Below are 23,667 nucleotides of genomic sequence, written 5' to 3'. Positions count from 1 at the left end.
AGACCAGTTTGCCTGATAACTGGTTCACCAAAGATGCATCTGGTTTGGGTGGGGGGGAAGAGCAGTCTTCTTGGTTAGTTTCCATTTAAGAACTTCTCAAGGATTGAAAGTGGTGGGGAAAAAAAATTATCAGAGTATGTGATAGAGGAAGAGTGGTTATTGACCCTTTCAGTAATAGCTGATCATGAAATTGCATCCTCTTTCAAGGAATTTTTACTCTGCATTTCCCCTTATGGGGACCAGAACTTTCTATATAAAGTCTATCTTTGAAACACAATGATTGTTTTGAATCCTTTCAGAACTCAGAACAAAAGAAGGTTTGTAATTTAACAATAACACTAGCAAATTAAAGAAGAAACCTAATAGAGAAAAAATACTTTGGAAGTGTTAACTAAGAGTGAATTTAGAAAGCAGAGGGAAAAAAATAAAGGTGGCAAAAATAATATCCAGGTAGATGAAACATATCATACAATACAAAGGTCACTTTTTATGTATAACCTTAAAAAAATTATTTCACTTTCCACAACTGTAAACCATTTTCTATGTAATAAGGGTAATTGCAGTAAATACTCTGCATTGCAGGGTATCAGAGGGCTGGGTTACTCTCACACATCCACGCATCATTTATTTTCAAATGATTCCCCAAAATTGAATTTGCCCCCGCTGACATTATATGGTTTACTTTTTTCAGTGTTCTAGCACACTCATGTTTCATCAGTCATAGGGACTAAGACATGATAAGAAGCAGGTCTAAAAGATTAAGATGGGGTAATTAAATTAATGCAGTGCAATTACAACACTGACCTTAAAAATCTAGCAAATTATTCATACTTGATTTTCCTGTTGAAGACAATGTCCTAGTATCAAAGTCCATCACATGTGGACTTTGATTATAAGCATAATAAGATTAATGACAGTCATGTTGTTCAAGACCGAGTTGACTGGAAATTGCCTGCACCAGCTGAGCATGAATTATCTTTGAAGATACAACCGTTTTAGCCATGCTTTTCTTCTAATGATATTTTACATCATGTTATTACAATTGCTGCAAGCAGAGACTGGAATCTTCTTTATGTTAGAACAAGAAAGAACAAAAGAAAAGGAGAAACAGAAGTTATGGTCGATCTGATGATATCAAAAAGGAATTGCATATTCCTGAGAAAAACTGCAATGATACCCCCAGACTCTACAGCAGCAGCACCAAGGTACACTCTGCAATGCCCCAACTATAACACACAAATTTGTCTCCAGATGGCAGCACCCAGGGCCCTGGTGGGTGGTTCAGGTTGCCCACCATGCTAATTGTCTCACACACCCTGCTTCTAGGAGCCTTGTTGGACAGTTTCCACCCTCTTCTGTGTGCAACCAAGCTGCTCAACAAGTACCTGTCACTGTTTCTCAGCTTCAGCTCTGACCTAAATTCAGAGCTGTGCCAATGACTACAACTAGTGAGGTGCCCAATCTCTACCAACATCCTCCATTAGATGATTAAGCTAACTACACTATGCATTTCTTTGACCTCTACAGCACTCCTGCAATACAAGGAGTTTTAGGTAGCTTGTCCGAGAGACTGGATATTTATGATGGAGTAGAATAGCCTTTAGCAATGGTATTTCTTTGCATTATCTGTAATTAAACAGTCAGAATTTTTGCTACAGAAATATGAAGACTTTACAGACAGCCAAAATTAAACTGAGAATTGACAGTAATAGATTCTAGTTTTGAAAATAAAGAAAAACAAAACACCTATTTAGAATTTACTTTTTAATCTAATTGGAACCATGGCTATTACAAAGCCTCAGTTCATTAAAGGAAATGGCATATTTTTGTCTGCATTTTCAGTTTTGTTGATTTTTAATCAAGATTGACTGAATTAACTCTGAACCTGTCTGGTGGTTTGTATCTTTCTTTATGAGCAGCCTAAACTCATCCTAGGATACCTTGCTGATTCAAATGGAGCTATGACAGAGATTAATTTAGTCCAGTACCTCTCACATGAAATTGCTATTTTAGTGCTGACAGATTTTCAATACGCATTTGAACATCAGAGTTCCTCTCCTTAAAAAAAATCCTCAACTTGCCTTCTGAAGCTACACATCCTGGTTTTTTCCTTAGACAGTGAGAGCAAACGTAATGGTTTGATGGATATCATCAACTACATTGAAGAGTGGTCCTGCTACCCCTCTCCCAGCTCCTAACTACATTCCTTCAGGCACTAGACGATGAGGGAATAGTGCCTTTTTCCTATAGTGTGCTAATTTGGTTTTGTGACCCTGAACATATCAAATCTTTCTTTCTTATGGTTCCACAGAAATACACGGTCCAAAAGGTGGCTAGTGTTAATCTAGCAGCACAAAGGAAGTTAGTTCTTGTTTCTGTTTGAATATTCACTTCAGTGCTTATTAGAATATAGGTATCCTGTAACATATATCGCTGCACCCCAAACGTCACTCAGAATGAAAGCATCATGGACAGTGAGTGCCTAGCAAAAAAGTTCCAGTGAATTGATTGAATTCACACTTTTCATTGGAAAACCTCTAATTAAGAAATACTCCTAAAAAAGGTTATTGATCTTGCATTTTATGCATATTATTATTATCCTTTTTTTTTCCAAGACATAAAATCTATTTTACAGTATAAAGAATATATTTGACATTTAAAGGTTCTAACTGTTGGCTTTGGCAGAGATAGAAAATAAGGATTAGTTGCAGAATGAGAAAACCACCTTGGAAGATGATGATTTAAAAAAAAAAAAAAAAAACACCCAAAAGTTTATACAGTTTACTGCTGTACAAACCTTACCTGCTCATTTTCAATTTATCATGGCTTGTACAAGATGGCCATAACGACTTGACAGTTGTGCAATTTTATGTTATGGCACTGCATGTATTTTGCTTTTGACCATATGAAATGAATTAATACAGCCAACTTGATAACTGCCCTCATGGGGGAGTGACAAGCAGCAATGCTCTGAGGATATTTCAGCACCTGTTGAAAAGCCCTCTTAGTACACCGGGCTACCAAGCAGTTAGGCTAAATTTAGGGAATGTCAATACTTCATCCTTCAATGAGTAAACTAGCTGGCAGCCTGCAAAAGTTCCCTTGCATTCAGAAGAAAACATACCTCATTTTTGCTTTCCTTCCATAGAGGCTGAACTACCACAGTTGATTGACACCTCGGCTATATCTGAGTTCATGTAACATCTGTTTTTAATCATTCTTTGCTGTGGAAACATACTAGTGATGTTTACACTTGTGGACTTTCTGTAAACAAAAAAGAATAAATTCAATTGGGGAAAAGATATTAGGCAGAAGTAACATGAGTTATAGTTATGAGGTGAATGAATGGCAAGCTTACTCTCACTGATAAAGAAAAAATATAGTAATAGTGAGGGTTTTTTTTTTCCATTGAAGAGTTTTCTGAGAAAATGTTATACATTTTCTATGAAACAAAGTTAAAATGCAGGGATTAATCCAGTAGCAAGAGTACAGTACGCTATGTGGTGCTCTATTGATCTCAAGCAGGTTTTCTCTTGCCAGAATACATGATTTGCATGAAAATATTTATTCTCTTTCCCATTTATATGTCATTTTGGCCAAAAAGTAATTTGAGCATTGAAACTGAGATGCGTGTGTCCAGAATACTGCAATACATCACTTAAAAAATGGGAATAAAGAGGGTTTTTAGCAGGAGTTTGATAACGATCAACTTTGTGAGTGAGCAATCAACAATGTAAGAGGCACCAGGGTTTTTTGCTAATATTGGCTTTAAAGGCATCAGTTTATTCTTGCTGGGGAGAAATCCCACTGTATGAGAATTTTCCCAGGAAAAACCATTTCAAATGAGCATGAAGGGATACAGACTTTCTCTGAGTGAATGCTTTCTTTTTTTTTTTAAATTCTTAGGAAAGGATACATACCTCTTTGTATTTGGACAAGTAAATTTCTTTTAACTTTGAGTATGTAGTGATTTCAACTTTGAGTATGTAGTGATTCAGTTGATTCCAAGTAGCAGCATCCAACAAAAACATTTTCTTCTTCCATTTTCTAAATAAACCAATTCAGCTAAAGCAGAAAGGCTTTAATTCAACATATGGTGACACCTGGAACCATAGGCACAAACAAAGTGAAGGTGATATATCTTTCTGGTTATTAACTGACATGCACAAGATATTCCAATTTTCCTATGTACAAACTAATCCCATACACAGGCTAGTTCCAACTTTGTGAATAAAAGCCTGAGGAAAAAATTGTATTGGCCACAAATCTAGAAGGAAGACCCCATTTCAGGCTGTAGACAGCAATAACAAATGGCTTTACCGGCTTTACCATCAATGCAGTATCATCCTTCACTGTTTATCTTCACAACTAACCCACAGAAAGCATAATCTTAAGGCAAAAACATTTACCTTCTTCAGAAATGGATTTTACCACATCTTCTTTTGGCTTCCTCTCAGCAAGCCCCAAACACTTTGCCTACTGGGTTCCCATGCGGCACAGCAGTGAGGTCCCACAGGACATTGTCTTCGCCACAACATGCCACCAGGTACTTTGTCTTCCCTGGGTGCTGCTGGCTGACCTCCATCATCAAGGACCTTCCAGTTGCATTTGCATTGGAGTCTGGGCTGTTAGTTGAATCCAGTTTGCATATGATTACTGCAGAAGGTATGATTACTGCAGGTACATGCATATTACCCATGCATATTACCCATCCCCTCACCAGCTCAGAAAAGAAAAGAAAAAAATGCAAATTAACTAAAGGAATGTGAACTGTACCCACAATAATAATATTAGAAATTACATCTACAATGGTGTGGATAGGGTTTTGGTTTTCTTTTTTTTTTTTTCTTTTTTTTTTTTTTTTGCTTTTTTTGATGAACTTTATTTATTCATTTGAACAGAAACTCTTTATGTTCTTAGCATATAGTATCAATTCTGTTCTTAGAGTAGGCTGGAGTGGGATGCACTGAAAGAGGACACTAGATTACCGTGTGTCTTCTAAACATAAAAATATTTTTACACTATTGAAATTATAGAAAATCCAAGCAAATACAAAAGTTTCCTTTAGAGTTATCAACATGACGCCACATCATGGACAGATCATATAATAATAAGCAAAAAAATTGTGGTTTTGAGTGTGCTGGCTCTGTGCAGTTACACCAACACAGCCAAAAGCCTCACTGAGAGGAAAAGTGTCTAATCAAGGTAAGGAATACGTTCCACATAAGATTTCTCTGCTGCCTCCCAATAAAAACCCAACCAAGATGCCTGGAAAACTCTTAACCTTGCATAGATATAAATTTTCTTGAGGTTACAAAAGCTGCCTTCTTTTCACAGTGATAAAAATTTCAGTGAATGTCAGAGCCCTTTCTATGCTAAGATGTGACTGAACTGGCTGGCTGTAGTGATGCTACTGGTCAGTTCCCATGAAGCCAAACTTTTCAACCGAAGAATATCCTTCTTAGCATTTCAGAGCTGTGCACAAAAAACCCAGAACACAATTTGTCTGAATAAAGTGAGCTCTTCTCTAGTTAAATATTTTATTGAGTTCTCATTTCCCAAAGTCTCTCGCACAGGTTATGTTGACAGTTAAAGGTAAGTTACCATCTGGTTATGTACTTTGTTCTAAAGAACTGTGACGGGTACTTGATACATATGTTCCTTATTTTTTAACCAAAAAATCCCCAGACAAACAAATAAAAAAACAACCTTTGAAGCCTCTTTCAAGTTAGTAGAGCTAAAAACAATTGGTTGTTGATGCTGTAAGGAGTTACCATATGCGCTTCACTGATCCCATAGCGACCTGGTAGAGGATAAAGCAAAGGCTGCCAGGGAGAAAACTCTGTGGGTCTGGCTGCTGCAAAATGTTGCTGATCATACCCAGAAGGCTCTCAGAGACAGAGCAGACTGCAGAATACTCTCAGCATATCCTGGATTGAAGAGCACTGTGAAAAACATAGTATCCTTCATGCAGCAATAATTTCATGCACATCCTTCCAAGGCTTTCAGAGGACTAGGGTACAGTGCTGTGGGGATGTTATTGGGAGGTGACTGCCAGAGCACAGACATTGAAAGGGACCAATCCAGCCATTTAAGACCAAAGAGTTCATGGAACCCAAAATACCAGAGGATTTGGGTATCTATCCAAGCTAGACAGGATTCACCAGTAGCTGCCTACCTAGAGATTTTCAAAGGTAGGGAGTATCTGCAGAAGGAATTGTAGCTTATTCAGCATGCTTATCATTTAACAGCCTAAATACGCAAACTCCAAGTAGCAAGACTGGACAATTCCACATTTAAAAAACATCTAATTATCCTGGAGCTGCAGCCCAGGATACACATCTATAGTCAGCTTTGCTGCAAGCAGCAACTCAAGCCTGCTGATGGGAGAGACTGCACTCTGGGAGATCTGGGTGGCGTGTTGTTTGGGGGGTTTATGATCATTTAAATCGAACAAATATGTCTGATTAAAAGATATAAAGAAGCAAGTTGTTTATGCGGAAAAAATGGACTATCTTGCAGAGTCATAGACACATCTGCACTCTTTCTCTCTCATTGTCTCTGGATTACACTTAGTTATACCTGAAGATTTTTCCCTTGTTACTGGTTTCCTCCAACTAATACAAAAAATGTAGTTGAAGGGACTATTCATAAACAGATGTCTGAGCCCTTTTCACAAACAGGATGCTATGACTGGCAGCAGTGAAGTGGCAGGTTGTGGCAGATTACACTGGGATAGTTACAAAATTCATACCAATTTCCACTTAAAAAATGCAGCATTGGTGCGAAATTTTAGTTTGCTCCCATCGCATTAGGATGCGGAGAGGTAATAATGCATTAGCTAAGCGGTAAGACAAAAACAGATGGCTAGAAAAATGGAAGGTAAGTAAACACAGGACAAAGGGCAGAGACTGACACAAGAAACAGAAGAGACTGAACATGAAAGAAGTGTCAAGACCATTCATAAATCTCACAGAAAAGATGTATACCTCTTCATATTTGTAGAAACTTAATATTTTGGAATTTGTTTTGAAGTATTTTGCCTGTGAAAACAGTAAATATTGTAACATTTGCCAGCACAGAGTCATTATTGAAAATTAGTCAAAATAAAATTTATTTTCATTATCTTTATTCATGTGAACTTCTAAACTTGTTTTACACTAATTTCCCACCTTACTGACTTAATAGTCTTGTGCAGCATCCAAACTGCAGTGCTAATTACTTGGAAACACATATATAACATCTGAATTTAACTGATGTTCTGGAAGGTAACAATATGTAGTAATTTCTGGTTCAGCAAAGTTTCAGAACTTGATTTACTTTCTTGCTTACTATGTATGTTTAACATAGATATTTTATACAGACTTTCAGAATAAGTAAAAATTGGATGAAATATATATGACACTGTATATAAGCACAGTAAAACTCAGGCCTTTCTGAATGGTTTTGCTCTAACACTGTAAATTTTAGTCAACAATCAAATATAACCATCATGGTCCAGCACACAGTACATGACTATAGATTTACTTCTACTGACATTAAGTATGTTCCTTCACGATACCCTCACCATTGTGATTAGTAACAATCCCTAATGTTGACAATCTCTATTTGATCCTTCTGCTCTAGTAATAAAAATAGGATATAAAGCACTTTTTTACCTTGAAGTGATGGACTGAAAAAAGTCTAATATCCAGTAGCAATGTTATACCTGGTTCATAAAAAACCTGTCCCACAAGAGAAACCTAAGAGCAGACAGCATAACAGTTTGACTTGAGAAACATTCCTGTGCATGAAATAAGAAGTAGGTTTGTTGGGACTTGAAAATAACTGAAAATCCAACATGAATTTCTGGAAAAAAACAGACACAACATTTTTTTGTTACTTTATTGAAAATCTGTATGTGGGGAAAGGCTCTGTGGCATAATTTCAGAATCCTCACCGTAGATATTCTTGGTGACAGGCTGATGCAAAGAATTTTTTTTATAATTTGTAGCTGATTTGTGCAAATAAGCTAGGATAGATGTAGATTATAATATGTGATTACATATATCGTTATATTAATTATCATAATGCAACTTCAAGGTTGCCTAACTAGATTGCACTCTGCACTCCCTTCACACAAACATGAGAAATTATATCAGATGAGAAAGACAGACCACTGTCTGTAGTGAACCTGAGGGGAAGGGGAACAAATAAATACAGATGCATTCAGCAAGTATGTTCGGTTTCCCTGGTTTAACTATTGCTGATTCAGCTGGCAGCACTTAAGTGAAAGATAATGAGCTTTGGCTCCAGCATTCAAAGTAGAGGAAAACATCACAGAATCGACCCCCCAAAAATCAGGAAAGAACTTTTAAGTTTCACCAACAAAAGCAGGAGCTGGGACTTAGAAGTCAGAAAGAAGATTTAGTCTCGTAAAATATGTTACTTCACCCTCTCCCTTAGGTATGCATCTGGCTGATTCTGTTCAGACTGTGAGGGCTTCCCAGCATTTTCAGTGTGAAGTTAAACTTCAGATCATAGTTTGGACTTGAGCAAAAAGAAAATCCAATATGAGCTGCTATGTCATTTTTTTTTTTTTTTTTTTTTTTTTTTTTTTTTTAAGTGTACTGACAATCCAGGTAAGGGGAAAAGCTATATGACTACCTGTTAAAACCCTGCCTTACTTGTACTGGTATCAATAAAAAACATTGATTTTTTAGGTCAGCAGTCCAGGAGGAATGTGCAAGGTGACACAGTTAAGGCACTTCCACAAGTGTTTTATCATTATCATTTGTGTGAAGGAGTAAAACAGCACTCACACTGTTAGTTACTGTCAGAGAAGTAACTGCCTTTCTGCTGTTAGGAACTGCTTTTAATTTACAACGGTTCTACTTATAATATACTTGATATGTCTAAGACCTGTTCACACAGCAGGTGTAAGTGCAAATTTGGCGTCAGAGCAGACCATGAACATTGTCAAGATGAAGAACAAAACTACTTCTATAGAAATACCTTTATTTTTTCCCATATCTAATTTATAAATCTTGTCTGCACTGTCCGCGCTTTGGCTTTTCATTGCCTCAGCTCAGCGCTGCTTTCAGAGGTGACTGCACCTTGAAGGTCTTTTCCAATCTAAATGATTCTATGATTCTATCTTCCTGCCCCCTTCTCTCCCTTTTATCCACAGCTGCCTTTAGGTCTGGGCGCATCCTTCTTTGAAGTAAGCAACCTCCTCTCCATTTCCCTCTCTCCTCAAACTTCACTTCTGGTTAGCTTTCAACTGTCCACCTTTGACACAATTTTCTCCTCCTCTTTTCCTGTCTCATCACAAGCAGCTGTGATAAAAGCAAAATACAGCCACACTGACAAGATACTTTCAAAACTGAAAAGCTACTCTCATGGTTGCTGTGTGCTGTATTACGCTAATTTAGCTTGGAAAAGTGTATTTTTAAAGGCACATAGGTGGCAATTGGACAGTCCTCAGTGACCTTCTTTGCTCGTGAGGCGTTTTTGAAAATTGTCATACACTTATTGCTATGGCAATGAATATTCCTCTTTCAGAAGTGGTATATTATTAATAGCAGATGATAATACATACAAGTAGCTGCTTCTCTGCCTCCTCAAAGTGCTCTCCAAAATGTCACTGATGCCTTGCCTAAAACGTTATTACTATTGCAATACTTAAGGGCATGGTGATATTTTTTGGCACCTGTACAACAAGTCAAATGGAATTGTTCACAAGTAATTTGAGTAAATCATAGACCTTTCTCTGATGTTTTAATTTTGCTGGTTATATCTATTGCATGAAAAATCAGTATTACATGTTACCAAGAGCAATCATTGTGCAAAAGTCTTTGCAGACGTATTGCATCCCCTCTTACTGTTTATACATTATCCCAGTGAGTATGAGCAATAGACCCATGGCAGTATAACAGTTTTATGTGGAAACAGTACCAAAATTGTGGTATGCTCATGCTACCAAGGTCTGCCGTAAGGGCACCACAAGTCCTGTGCCTGATTACAAATATTTCTGCACACTGCTGCATTGCACCAACCCTGCTTCTGCCTCCGCACTTCTCTTTTCCCAAAGCAGGGCCAGCAACACTACCTGTATAGCTGCTGCTATTCTCCACAGCGATGAGATGGGTTGAAAGTGAGCCACAACCCCTCATTCTCTGAAAGCAGGACCCCTTCTCTTCAGGTGCTGGGAGGAAAAGAGGGGTACAACCAGGTGCAAGTGGGGATGCATGTGGTTATTCCCACACCTCCCATAGGCAGGGAGAAGGAATTCCCATACTCCAGAGGAGCAAGAGAGGAAAAGGGAAACACCTCATACAGCAGTTTCTGCCACACTGAGGTCCTTCAGGTGAAATTTCAGCCTAATCTGGCCTTCCAGCTGACCTGTCTGGACAGAAGGATGAAGGACAACCACACTCAATTACTGCCTAATAATTACTGCCATCAGTTCAGGGAGGTAAGATGCAGATACCTCAATGTCTCAGTATCCCTTTATCTTCAAGGCTTCTCATCGGGATGTTTTGCAAAAATTAAACCTACAAGTATTTTAAACACCTAACAAGGCAAATTAAAAGGAATAGCAACAATAAGAAGTTACAACAAACCCACTGAATTTAGCATTTGAGGATTGTAAATCTTGTTCTCCAGGATTATAATTCCAATCAGCAGTGAATATCCATGACATTTTATTCTGTTTCATTGAGTTCTGCCATCAAACTACCCATACAGACCTAGGAAAGAGTTGCATCAGTATTAGCAGACAGTCTTACTGTAGGACTGTTTTATTGGAAAGCAGTCAAATTGCACCATGTTCACAATGTATTAATGAAAAAATGCTATGTTGTTATTAATGCTCTATTGCTTCAATTGATTCATATCTACAACTGAACTGAGCAGGAAGATGTGAAAGATAATATAGAGCCAAAAATGGAAGAGCCCAAGGAAGTGCCCAAGATAAAATGACATATTCTTATTTTACATTAAAATGCTTAGAAAGTTGTATTAAAAGATATAATTTGACTTTTCCCAGAGTACTAGTATATGAAGATCAGAAACTATAGACTGATGGAAAAAGTAGAAGAGAAAATAAAAAGATGACAACGAGCAATTAAGCTAAAAAAAACCTTCAGCCTGTTGTCTGCATTTATACACAACACCACCAGAACTATTCTGGCACTTACAGAATGTCACATAGTATATATGGACAAAAGCAAAAGGACACTTTCCAAATATGCTGGAAGAGAAATGTGAGAGAGATTAAGCATTTTTTAGCTTGCAACAATAAAACATACAACCTCATTAAATTAATTTTGTGACCTGGAAGTTCATCATTCAGTTTTACTACCTAATGTCGCTGAAAACAATCAATTTATATATACAGATTTAAAAAGACTTCACTCTGTTTAAAAATTCATGATTAAAAATTCTGAAATTTTCTATTTATGCAGACTATAAGACTTCCCCATGCTATACATCTGGAAAAGACAAGAAATGCAATGGACTAAGTGGTAAAAGCTAAGAGCAAATTTTACAATGAAATAAAGGAGGAAAGAAATGGGGAAAAAGAAAGGACAGAAAAGGGAAAAGGGGAAGAAAAAAATAGACTTACAAATACCAGATTTCTTTTACCTAGATTAGCATACCAGATTTTAGAATACCCTTTACAAAATACTTTAGACTCTGAGGCATCTGTGAGGTAAGGCTGGTACTCACTATGTGAGAGGTGACTTTGGTAGATCCTGCAGAAAATCTGACCTGCTCCCTTTGCATGGATATGACACCACTACAAATACCAGCCAGTTCCAAAGGGAAAGCAAAAAAACCTCCCTCTTAATACTGTTTTCATCACTTAGTAAGCTCCTAATGATGTGACATTTTTTACATAAAACATGATCTGTCTCTATTTAACCCCCATTAATGAATTAAAATTATCCTGTTGTTGCTACTATAATGATAAAAAAAATTAGTCACACTCTACTGAAGTTGATTTAAATGACTGTCACTTAGATAATTCTGCAAGAAACAATTTCCTGTTGTACTTCACTGAAAGAGTTCAACAGTTTTCTATTGCTGAATGAACGTTACTCATAATTCCAGACCAAAGAGCATGTCCAAAGTGGGCTCAATCATATTGTTAGGAAGGAAAAAATTAGATGCAAAATTAGCATATGCACACAGTTTGGCTCAGAACCTGCTATAACAAAATCCTCTACAATGTAAGCCAATGAATTAGCTTGGCTTACGCTCCTTGCAAGGCACAGCCGACAACATGAGATGCTTGCTAAACAGTAACATACATCCTTTGGAAAGAAGAACCCCGCTCCGGTATCAAAAGTTTGAAATAGGTTGAACTTCAAGCAAAAAATTCTTTACACTAATTCCTCAATGTTTAAATAAGGATCCTTAAAATAAAGTGCATGAGTTTCTATGACTGGACCCAAAGACACTGCTTGTGTTGAAAGAGACGGCTGAGACAGTCAGACTATAATTTACATAGATTCACGTCATGTTACTAGTACATGCAACACCAGGAACCCTTCTGACTTATCAAATCAAAAGAAATATCATAATAAACAAATTTGAGACTTTCTGCAGGTAATAGAAAATAGAAGAGCTAGAGAATTCTTGGGGTACATGAATTTTACAGCTGCACTGCCGGAACTGCAAAACTACCCGAGACCAGAAATAGCATAAGACCCTTTAATTTTGCAAACATCTTTCAAAACAAATAGTTTACAGACTTAATTAAACTATCAACAAAAACCCCACCTGGTTCATTATGTCTTAGGTGAAACTTTCATCCTATTTAATATGCTGCCTGACTTTTATCTCATATAGAGTACTACACATGGAAACAAGCTCTTTGGAGGGGATCTTCAGAGCTCTGAGGCATGCAATCCAGCAGGTCGGTAGTTAAGCTGGGAAATCAACAATGCTAGATAAAAAAAAATTAGTGCTGACCTAAAAAAATAAACTCCATAAATGAAAGTCAGGAAAATAGACAAAAGAGATGTAAAGGGCTCCCGGCTGGGACCTGCAGGGCAGCCTCTGCGAGGAGAGGCCAGGGGTGCCCCGTGCGGGACAGGGTCGGTTCCCGTGGGTGTTCCAGCTGGTTCCAAGGGACCCGCCCCACAGGGCATAGCTGAGGGGAGCCAGCGGCACCTCTGCAGGCATTTTCCCCAAGTGTTTGGATATCTGCCGCCTTTGTTTCTCAATACCCAAATCGGTAATTATGTATTTATGCTAATTGGCAATACGTTAAATTAAATTCCCCAATTCAAGTGTGTTTTGCCCATGGCAACAGATATAGCTTTATTTAGATTAAAGATCAGTTGAATTATGTGGGATTTGGTTAGAATTTTATTTTTCACTTTAATGAGAATTTGTCCTTAAGTTGGAGCTGCCTGGAATTGTCAAGATTGCTGTTAATATCTTGCATTTGTATAGAACTTTTCACACTGAAATATCCCAAAATATTTCATAAATTACAGCTACTGGTCATGCACCTTCCTGTCAAAGGGTAAAGATAATTTTGGCAGTGGAAATGACAGGGACATTTAATTAAACATATTTTTCAACTGCCTTTGGAAAAAATCCAAAGCAGCTGACTGCCTTCCAGGAACAAGAATTCATCACTAGAAATTTACCCCTGATGCCTTCTCAAAAAGAACATTTTGTGGAGCCGGTGCATCTAGAAATGGTGGCAGGAGCTTTCTTCAATCACAAAACAACAGTCAGGTGTATTTTTTTTTTTTTTAACTTCAGTCCAACAGAAGAAAAAGAACAAAATTTTCACAGATTTGCCACTGCTGGAGGAAACATAGTTCAGGCTAACATATTTGGGGATTAGGTCTATCCGAAACATCTATGATAAAAATATCAATATTTCCATGTTTGGGCTATATTCAGAAGTGTCCAATACACTTCTTAATCATATACTGTCATGCAAGGTAGAGTTTGTCATAGTACCTGGTGAAAATAAATACATACGTAAACCTTGTTTCCATCACTGCAACTGCATACTACAGAAAGTGGCATCTGTTTTGAACACAGCGCTGTTTCCTTCAACATTTTGGGGGTGCTCATTACTCTCACATATTTGCTAGAAGAGAAAAGTGTATTTTTTTTTAACCAATTTTTAATATATCAGAATGAAGTTTTAACAGCTTGTGACTAGGGAGTTAAAAAACATTGTGATGGAGAAATTCAATTTTAAAAAAATCTAGTTTATGCACAGCATATGTCACATAAAACAATACATTCTGTTTCTTCTTCAAGTTCTGGACAACTGAGGACCTACAGAGGATTTTAAGCAGAACATCTTGTTTTTCCTTTTGGCACTATGTGTCTATTTTAAAGTAGCAAAAATTGCAAAGCCATTGCATGAATAATTAATACTGAAGTCATCCTGAGCAAGATTTTCAGCAGCAGGTTTTTTTGTTATCTTCATGCTTTGAATGCAAATCTAAATGCCCTTATGTGGAACGTGTCTATGTACACTGGTTATACATTCAGTGGTTTCACAGAAACAGAAGCTTTCCAGAGTATTCCCTGACTTTGCTACTTAAAGCTGCACAACCTAACGATTAAAACCACAAACAGTATTATGCAATTCCATACCTAAGATTATTATTTTCTGGTCTTTTCACTCTGTGTTCATTATATATGAAATATTTGCTATTTTTGCTTCAGCATTTCTCTTGCCCTGCTAAAGTTTCATGTACCCTACAGATCTGTTAAAATGTGACTGACAAAGGACGCTCAGGCTGATGAAGAATCTGTGACTTGAAGAGGAGGTTGCTGGGGAAAGAGGAAAAAAAAATGTGCCAATTGCCTGCTTTAAATGCTTAAATGCAGTGAAATGTCCAGACCAGAATCAGGTTTATGCCTTGACTGGCTTTGAAATATAACTTTCTCCTCTAGCATAGTCTTCAGGACATTTCTAAAAAGTTTATTACTGGGCATATTACTATAAGCTGTGAAGTTGCAGAAAAGGAATGCTTCCCACTCCTGTTTTCTTTCCCCAAAGCTGATGACTGATGAATACAGGTTACCAATTTAAGCTATGTCATTTTCCTCACATACTATGTAGGAATCTGTGTATTTATCTTTGGGTCCTTAAGTAATGTTTGAGTATATCACACAAAAATTAGAGAAGTCATTTAGAATGAGGTAACTGATTTTCAATGTTCATTTAGTTAATAACTAGTGTTTTGATGCTGATTTTCAAATAAATTACTAGTTTGCACATAGTGCTCTAATCATTTGGACAAGTTAATGCACTCTGTGCACTGTGCAAATTATTTGTTTCAATTATCTGTTGATAGCCAATTAAGGGAGGAAGGGAGGATCTTTGTCAAATACAACACACAGTATTTTCTTTAATGATGGAACAGAAAGGCAGAATAATGAATAACTTCAAATGAAGGACTAGTGAACAACATTCTTCCAGTCCCATTAGCATCAATGTTAAATCCCTTGGGTTTAGAATTGCAGATATTTTCACTAGCGCTTCAGAGTATTCTGCTTGACATTCACAACCATGACCACACAAACACAGCAAACCACAGGTATTTTACTCATATACACCTTTCTAACCAATTGGCTGGCTTTACCTGCTCACTGTGCTGAAGCTGGATTGCTCAGTAGGAGCTGGAGGTACTTCAGCTACTTTTAATTTTTTTGTTGTTGTTGTTACACAATGCTAGCATTTGTACAATCTCATTACATACACAAACAGATTCAGACTGAGCATGAAGCCCTTTACATCTCTTGCAGGCAGAGGAATGGCCCATACTTACGTGCAGTATTCATTTACCCCAGGTTTCCTAGTTGTTCACGGCCTCTTGTTTCTCTGTCTTGAATTGGTCAGTGTTCTTGATCCAGAATGAGTCCACTGGACACAAATAAACCAAACTCATTGTTTTCAAATAAGGTATTGATATGGACCAGTCTCCTGCAGTTCAGAGATGCCACTGGATAGACAGCAAAAAAGTCCATGAAAGTACAGAGAATGAACTCACCAGAAAAAGTGGCTGCTAAACACTACGTCACTGAAATTTTTTTCCAAAGATTTACAGCTAGCAGCATTTGGGGGCAGGGTTAATTGCAGCAGCTAAAGGCAGAGGCTAGTTAGGTTTATCTTCAAGATTTCATTCAAAAGAAGGGAAGACCAGAAAGTCTTAGGAATGCGTGACCCATTTTTAAATATTCTTAAAGAGTAATTTAGCTCTGAAAGAGCTCAGGAAAGAGCAGCTCCCATGTTCAAAGTCTGCCAAAATCAAAGTCTTACAGTGGAGAGTGATTGTCAGCTTTAAAAGTAAGTGTTTCCACCTCCCTGTAATGATACAAAAGCTACAGAAGAGCAAAAAAGTCAGTAAATCCATACCTGCTTCTTCAATGTATTAAAAAAATTCTTTTAGATTTTTTGAAGCTAAAAGTAAAATCTAGCAGTTGTTTTAGATTTTTGCTTTTCTGGAGGATAATATTTAGATTTTCTAGTATTTTTATATACTTTAAGTTCTCTTCAGTGCCATGTACTACTAAATTAGAAAATCTCTCAAACCACCTCTAAAGAAATAGCAGTGTTGGGTGTTTCATTAAATAACCATTGGTGCAATTTATTATCATATAGCTAAATTTAAGAAGGCTCCAAGAAAGGACAGGTGAAGTAGCTTGTATTTTCCACAAGTTAAAGGTCATATACAAACCGTTACTGCAGAACAGCCATTTACAGTCATGCTTTTCTAAGAGTAGTTTAGTTATGTACTATACTCTTACTCACATCAGCCTCAGTAAATACCTCCTAATTGTCTTAGCAGCTCAGGTTTCAATCTTTTATGATGGGGTAATTCTATTAGATATCCATCCTAGCATTATTTCCTCTGTTCTTTTAGCTACTGACATATTTTGTTTCTCTAGCCAGTTAATCCCATTTTCAGGAGCCAACCTTTTGTATGGCTGAGCTTTTGGAGTTTTCAAATGTAGTAGGTGAGGTGAGTTCCTAGTAAGAAACAGTAGCCTAAAAAACCTCACCTTGATCCTAACAATAATTAAACTGTTATTTGGCTGCTGTGTTAGACAAACTAGCCCTATTTCTCTCTCTTTCACTTTTCAGACATTTCTTTCAACTTGCTAGGGACCTTCACCGCTGCTTTCCAAGATGTCTCCCACTTCATTAAACCTCTTTTTTAGCAGTTAATTTGACTTTAGATATCTCAGTATTTGACTTCTTGCTGTAAAAGTACCTGTCTGTAATTACCTTTTTATTCTTTGACTTAAAGCAGCTTTGCCTGTACCCCAAATCAGTGCTGGTGACTTTTCCTGCAATAAGCCTGATGACATCACACATAATTGTCATTTATTCCACAACCTTCTCCTTTCCTTGCAATTACTTTCCAGGGTTCTCTCAGTGAGTATCTGCCATCTGCATTCTTTCCTGATTTAAAAAGAAAACTAAATTTGTCAGATACCCTCTCTGGGGTGCTTCCCAACATCCCAGGGTGAGCCTGGGGCAGTAAGCTAGCATGAATATACCTCCTATTGCCCTTACGCTTCCCATTTGGATGCAGTAGCTGGCCACCATGATGCAAAGGCAATTTTAGGTATATTAACCTTCAGCTGCAACTTTAATTATCTCCCTGCAGTAACCTTAGTCCCCTCTGCTTTGTCCCTGCCATGTTCTCCCAGACCCATACAAAAGATGCAGCATGAGAATTTAAGGTGAAGAAAGGATGAAGCCTCCCGCACCGAGTCTTAGATCTCCTCCATGCCAGTTTCTTCTCAAAAGATGCTATGCTGTTCCTAGATAAAAGTACCCTGCAGAAACGAAATTAAATGTCTTTTTTTTTTTTAACGGGAGTTCACTGACTTGCTTCCCATAGCAGTTCCCCCAGTACAGCTGAAGCCACTTGCAGTTTTCTACTGCAACTGTAGAGAGCAGTCGAGACCAGGCAGATCACAGAATTTTCAGATTTCTTCCAGGCTGTCTTCCCGCATTTCTCAGGCAAAAGTCTTGATCTGAGCACCTTACTCAAAACAGCGACAGATACCATTTTTCATTATGAAAGTACTTTACATGATTTGACACCTCTTAGTCCTTCAGCAACTTGTTTCTTGAATGACATGGGAGAATAAATAGTTTATTTCAAAGCCAAATCAAGGGCAGATCAGAATTCAGTAATTCCCTGAATGCCATCTAAACCAGACACTGACTAAAGAATAACCTCACAGTGCAAGGATATTTTATTCCTTCAGAGATATACTCCTGGGGAACATTTGCTACAGTATTTGTATGATGCTAGTCTATATGGAGAGGTACAGGAATATACACACATTTGGTGCAGTGAACTGGCGATACAAGCTATTGCACAGGAATGCACAAATGCTCTGCTATTAGTGGATACACATACAGAACAACAGAACTCAGTTACTTGATCTAAGTGTCACCAGAAAGGAAAGGGCTACAGAGAAGAGACATCTCATTTTTCTTTATCATATGTTTTGTATGTAGCTTTTTGCTTCATGTTTTATAATGATAAGACATAACTCATTCCAAATGCTTCATTTCAAGCTAGTGTCTCCAGGTATTAAATATCAAGTATTTCCTATGTCATGTAGGTAGGTTAGATTATCCAATTACCCATAAACATTGTTTTGGTCTCCATGGTTACTCAGGTGATTCTGACATTTTTCTTCCACACCATTGGTTGCCAAGGATACAAGTTGCTATAAAATACAGCAGCTACAAGTCAAGATTGCAGGGGTATAGTCCTTCTGCACGCGGCAGTTCTATGTAATAAATCTTCCTTGACACAGGATCGGAATCCTGAAGGCATTCTCAGTGGAGTTCTTTGAGTTAACCAGGTTAGTAAGTTTGTTATAAAAGGAGAGGATGCTCACCAAAGCTATCAAACATAAATGTATATGGCATAACTACATTGCCTGAAAGAAAACACTTGAGTACCTTCTGGCAAAGGTAGGAATATCTTGATCCTAACTATATTATTCTGAAATAGAATTCCAAACCAAACCAATGGAAACTGAATCAGAGCAGAATGCTTTCTACATTTAAGGCCAGTATTACCTTACCAACAGGGATAATCCCCTGCACTGTACAATAGCTACTTGTTAAAAAGGATCACAAATATTTGCAAATGTCTGCCGCACTATGTAGACTGACAAAATGAGACAAAACTGCCTATAAACACAAAAAAGAACAGAATAGGAACTGCACTTAGCTGGGTTTACATTTTTCTGCCACAAAAATTGCAAAGACAACTGTATGTGGACACTCGTATGTCTAAGTATCTGAACTGTGAGGAGAATACACAGCTGAAACAATTGAACTGTATTCAGAAGCTGAACCCTTAATGAGCCATCAGATTGCATTTAAGAAATAGATGCTGTTTGTAATTTTGCAGTTCACTTATATTAAAAAACAAACCCCTATATTTTCATTGGAACACAGTTCTCTAATATCTAAACTTTTCAGTTCTTTCAACTTGAAAAAATAAAAGAATACCTATACTTCAGACATGTGACCCCATAAAAACAAACAACTTGCTGAAAATTAATCACTTCTTATTCTGTAAAAACTCAAAAACTGCTACAGTGTGCTATAGCAAATTATATCATCCTAGTAGCTACAATATTTACTCTTAAAAAGACAATGCAAAATATAATCAAAAACCCCCTTCTGAATATTGTTGCTGTCCAAAATGACAGATCACATTTCTCAGTCATAATGTGACTCTGAAAAAAAGATACCTTTCCTCCCATGAGTTTTCTTTTTTTACAGATGTTCTAGAAATCCTGAGTATCAAGCATCCAAAATAAAATCTTGAATTGTTTTTGTTCTGTCTTGTGATTTTTCGGAACTGTTCTTGTCAATGGGCATCTCTTTATTTCCTTTTATACGGTCCTATATTTAAATCTGATCACACAGAGACTTTTTTTTTTTTAATCCATACAGGAAGTTTTTAGTCATTTCTCCATATTATTAACAACATATTATTGACAGTAACTTTTTTAATGCGCAAAATGTATGCAGTAATTAAAAAAAATAGAAATGGCTTTCATTTCTGAATCATACACTATCCTTCTAAAGATGGATGAAGTTAACAGTCTCACCATCTGCTTAGGAACATAATATAGAACAATTACAAGAGACCCAGAGTTTGCCTTTTAAAATATTATATTGCAATTTTAAATGGTTGACCACTAAGACATTACAGAATCTGTGAGGGGAGTCCAATTAGCTGCAGAACAAGAAAGGTTATTTGGATTTTTTTAATATAATTAGGTATTTTTTTTTCTTCTGTCAAATTGCCTACTTTCCTTTTTTAACAGATTTTACTGCCTTACCTCAAAGTTTGCATTTTCAGTTTGGTAGCTGATTAAGAATGCTAGTAGCCAGCTGATTAAACAACTGCATTAAGAGATTTGCAAATTTATAATCATCATACTTTATTTAAGACCAAATTCAATTCTATCAACCGTTGTTGGGGAAAAACTTCTTAAGCTATCACTGTTATAAACCTAATGCATTAAAATTACATCTGGAATTCATTAGGAAGTTGCAAGCTTTATGTGAAAGCTAGTATCCAGAACACCCTGAACCAAGCAGAAAACATTCTAGAAACACTGTCAAAAGTGTTGATATAAAGTATAGAGCCAAATCTTTTTGTTTGTCCTGAACAGAAAAGTAAAATTCGGATGTTTAGCTCCAACATTAGGGAGCTTTTGAGTACAGGATTTTAATGTGACCCATTATTCAAGAGCTGGCTGAAACCACCTTTCTAGAAGAGTTGCACTCTAGTCCATGAAATATGCTTCTGTGGATCAGAAAATAGCTGCATAAACGATACTGTAAGACAGTAACAGAGAAAATATACTGCAGAATTTCAGCAACACTGAAGAAAATTGTATAAAGCAAGAATATACTGCACAGTGCATGGTGTGGGTGTTTAGGAAATCAGACTTTTCTGATGCATCTTCTGAGCCACTTCTTCGAAAATTCAACCTCCCTATGCTTTCTATCAGCTACCAAGTTGTGGGAGTTTGAAGCTTTAGAGCTTTGTATCTTCTTGCCAATGGATGGTATGGAAACTAAGAGCTAACACAGGTTCAGAAGGAACTTGGGTACTCATGTACTAGAAATACAGACACAGAAATACCATAATCAGCTCAGAAACACTACGCCAAATAACTGCTAGATGCTGCGCAGATGTTAAAGCTATCATGTCTATTTTTCCTTAGCCATCTACTTTTGGCAACAATATGGGACAGGGTACTGCACTAGATGAACCTCTGTTTTGACTGCACTTATGTAAGAAATATTTGACATGCAATTTTAACAAGCAGCTCTCCAACATGAGAGAGTTAAGAATGAGTGTTACATGAAAGATTCTGCTCAAGACAAAATTACACTGTGAGGTATAAAACCACTTGAAGCTCAGCCTGGCTAATTGCAAACAGCCTGGATTTTCTGTTCCGGGCCCTGTAACTATAAACAGTACAGTGATATGGTTATAAAAATGGACCATCATGACACCATTTCTTTTTTCAAAACCCTCAATCTGCTTTAATATCCCTATTCCAGTTGGCTATTTCTTTTTGGAAGGGTGACCTTGCAGGGCCATTTCTGGTTGAGTACCTTTGCCAGCATGGACCAGAGATCATGGGGCCAGCTGACAAAGCAGAAAGGCAGCAGGGCCAGTCATTTTACTGTAATTAAATGTGTGTAAACTATGTCAGTGTGTTTCTGTTTCCACAGCTGACTCGTTTTTAGGGACTGATTAATACTACGGGAATCAACTACTGCAGGCAACAGCAACAAACTTTTAAAGCATGAGGGAAAGCCCGCTGCAGGGATCGGAAGGGAAAGAGCCCCCACCCCAGCTCCTGTTGGCACCGCACACCCCTCCCACTGCCTCGGGGCCTGAACGCCCACCCCGGGGGGTGCTAACCTGGCCTTGCTGAGCAATGCGTTGTGCCCTCTGGGGCACAGCCAGTTGGGGCAGGGGGCTCACCGTGCTCACCCAAAAGGATGTCCATGCCCTACGGCCACAGGGCTGCATGCCTCTCTGCTGCAGTAGGTCACGGCATGGAAGTACACATCTGAGATCACCAAGAACATTCGGATTAAGGAGAGGGTTAGTAAGTGTGAAGTAAGCCTTCCTCTTAGATCAGAAGCCCTGCTTACCTCCTGGCCTCAACAAGCTGCCCGAGTGTAAAGAAAAGCCACATCTAAATGCAGCTTTTCATTATTTTTGGCTTCTTGAAGGGCAACCATGATATGACAATTGCAATAATATCACCATAATATTTTAAAGGAACTATTCTCAACATGCCCAAAAAGCTTCTCAGCAGTAACACCCAGCTTAGAAACATCAGTGTGAAGCCACGTGAAAGCTAAGCCAGAAAACTCAGGACTTGATTTATTCAGTTACGTTCCCAAATAACTAAAAGCTTATAAAATCCTAAGATACATATTGCTTTTTACAAAACAGCTCTCAACCATACCAGCAGAAGAGAGTACTTGGGGTAAGTTTTTTAATTTCAAAAAGTTTTTGTTTGCTTAGACTCTCAAGGAAATTATGATGACAGAGAAAAGTGGGATTTAACCTCACTCATGGTTTCCTATGTTACCATACTGAGTCTTCTATATGTGCCTTTTATAGTCCTTTGGCCTATGTATGTTTTTACAAGGAATGAATCTGATGTTAAATTAAATGACTCCAAGTTTAAGTGACTGGGGACATTTCAGTGCTAAGTGAATTGGACTGAACCCAGTGGAAAGAAGCCTTATGCCAATATTCAAGTCTAATCCTAACCCTTGTGTAGATAGGGGAACTGGGACTGTGCTTTAAATGATACCAGTGGTATGAAATTCTGGAGTCTAATATCAAATCATTAGTGCCATATGATGCAAAAAAAGACAGCCTAGTTAAGACTCACAATGTCAGTTCATATTTACTGGCATTTTTAAGGAGTCACTTTTGTACCAGTTGACTTTAGACCACAAGACAGGCTCTTTATCAGTAACTTTGCTGCTGCAAGTCTTCCCTGTCCTCCTGCACCTGGCTGTGAGTGACAATACCAGCACAAGAAAATAGTGCTCACACCTTTTGATTTGTTGCGTGCTCTCTTTTTCCTCACTAAGAGGAAAGAAATGTCATGAGGTTTGCTTTCACTATTTCCATTTCCTTCCCCTCCCTGGTAGTTGCAGCCAAAGGATTCATGGGGAAGGTGAAGACAGGGATGGCAATTTAACATTCCCAAGGATGCTGGAGAAAGCGTGTCATGGTTTAAGCCCACGAGGCTGCTTGCTCACTCCTCCCCCCTAGCCCAGGTGGGCTGGGGAGGAAAAAATATAAAGAAACTTTCATGGGTCAAGACAAGGACAGGGAGCGATCACTCACCACTTATGGTCACAGGCAAAAGACAGGCTCAACTTGGGGAAAAGCCAAAATCAATTTAATTTACTACCAATCAAATCAAAACAAGGATGCTGAGAAATAAAACCAAACCTTAGAACACCTTCCCCCCACTCCTCCCTCCTTCCCACCTCAACCCCACTCCCAGTTCTCTCTCCCTCCTCCCCCCGGCGGCGCAGGGGGACGGGGAATGGCGGTTGGGCTCAGTTCATCACACCTTGTCTCTGCC

Source organism: Aquila chrysaetos, chromosome 18 (assembly GCF_900496995.4).
Source record: "Aquila chrysaetos chrysaetos chromosome 18, bAquChr1.4, whole genome shotgun sequence".
NCBI lineage: Eukaryota > Metazoa > Chordata > Aves > Accipitriformes > Accipitridae > Aquila > Aquila chrysaetos.
The sequence above is the reverse complement of the archived record's forward strand: the minus strand, read 5'-3'. Positions refer to the sequence as shown.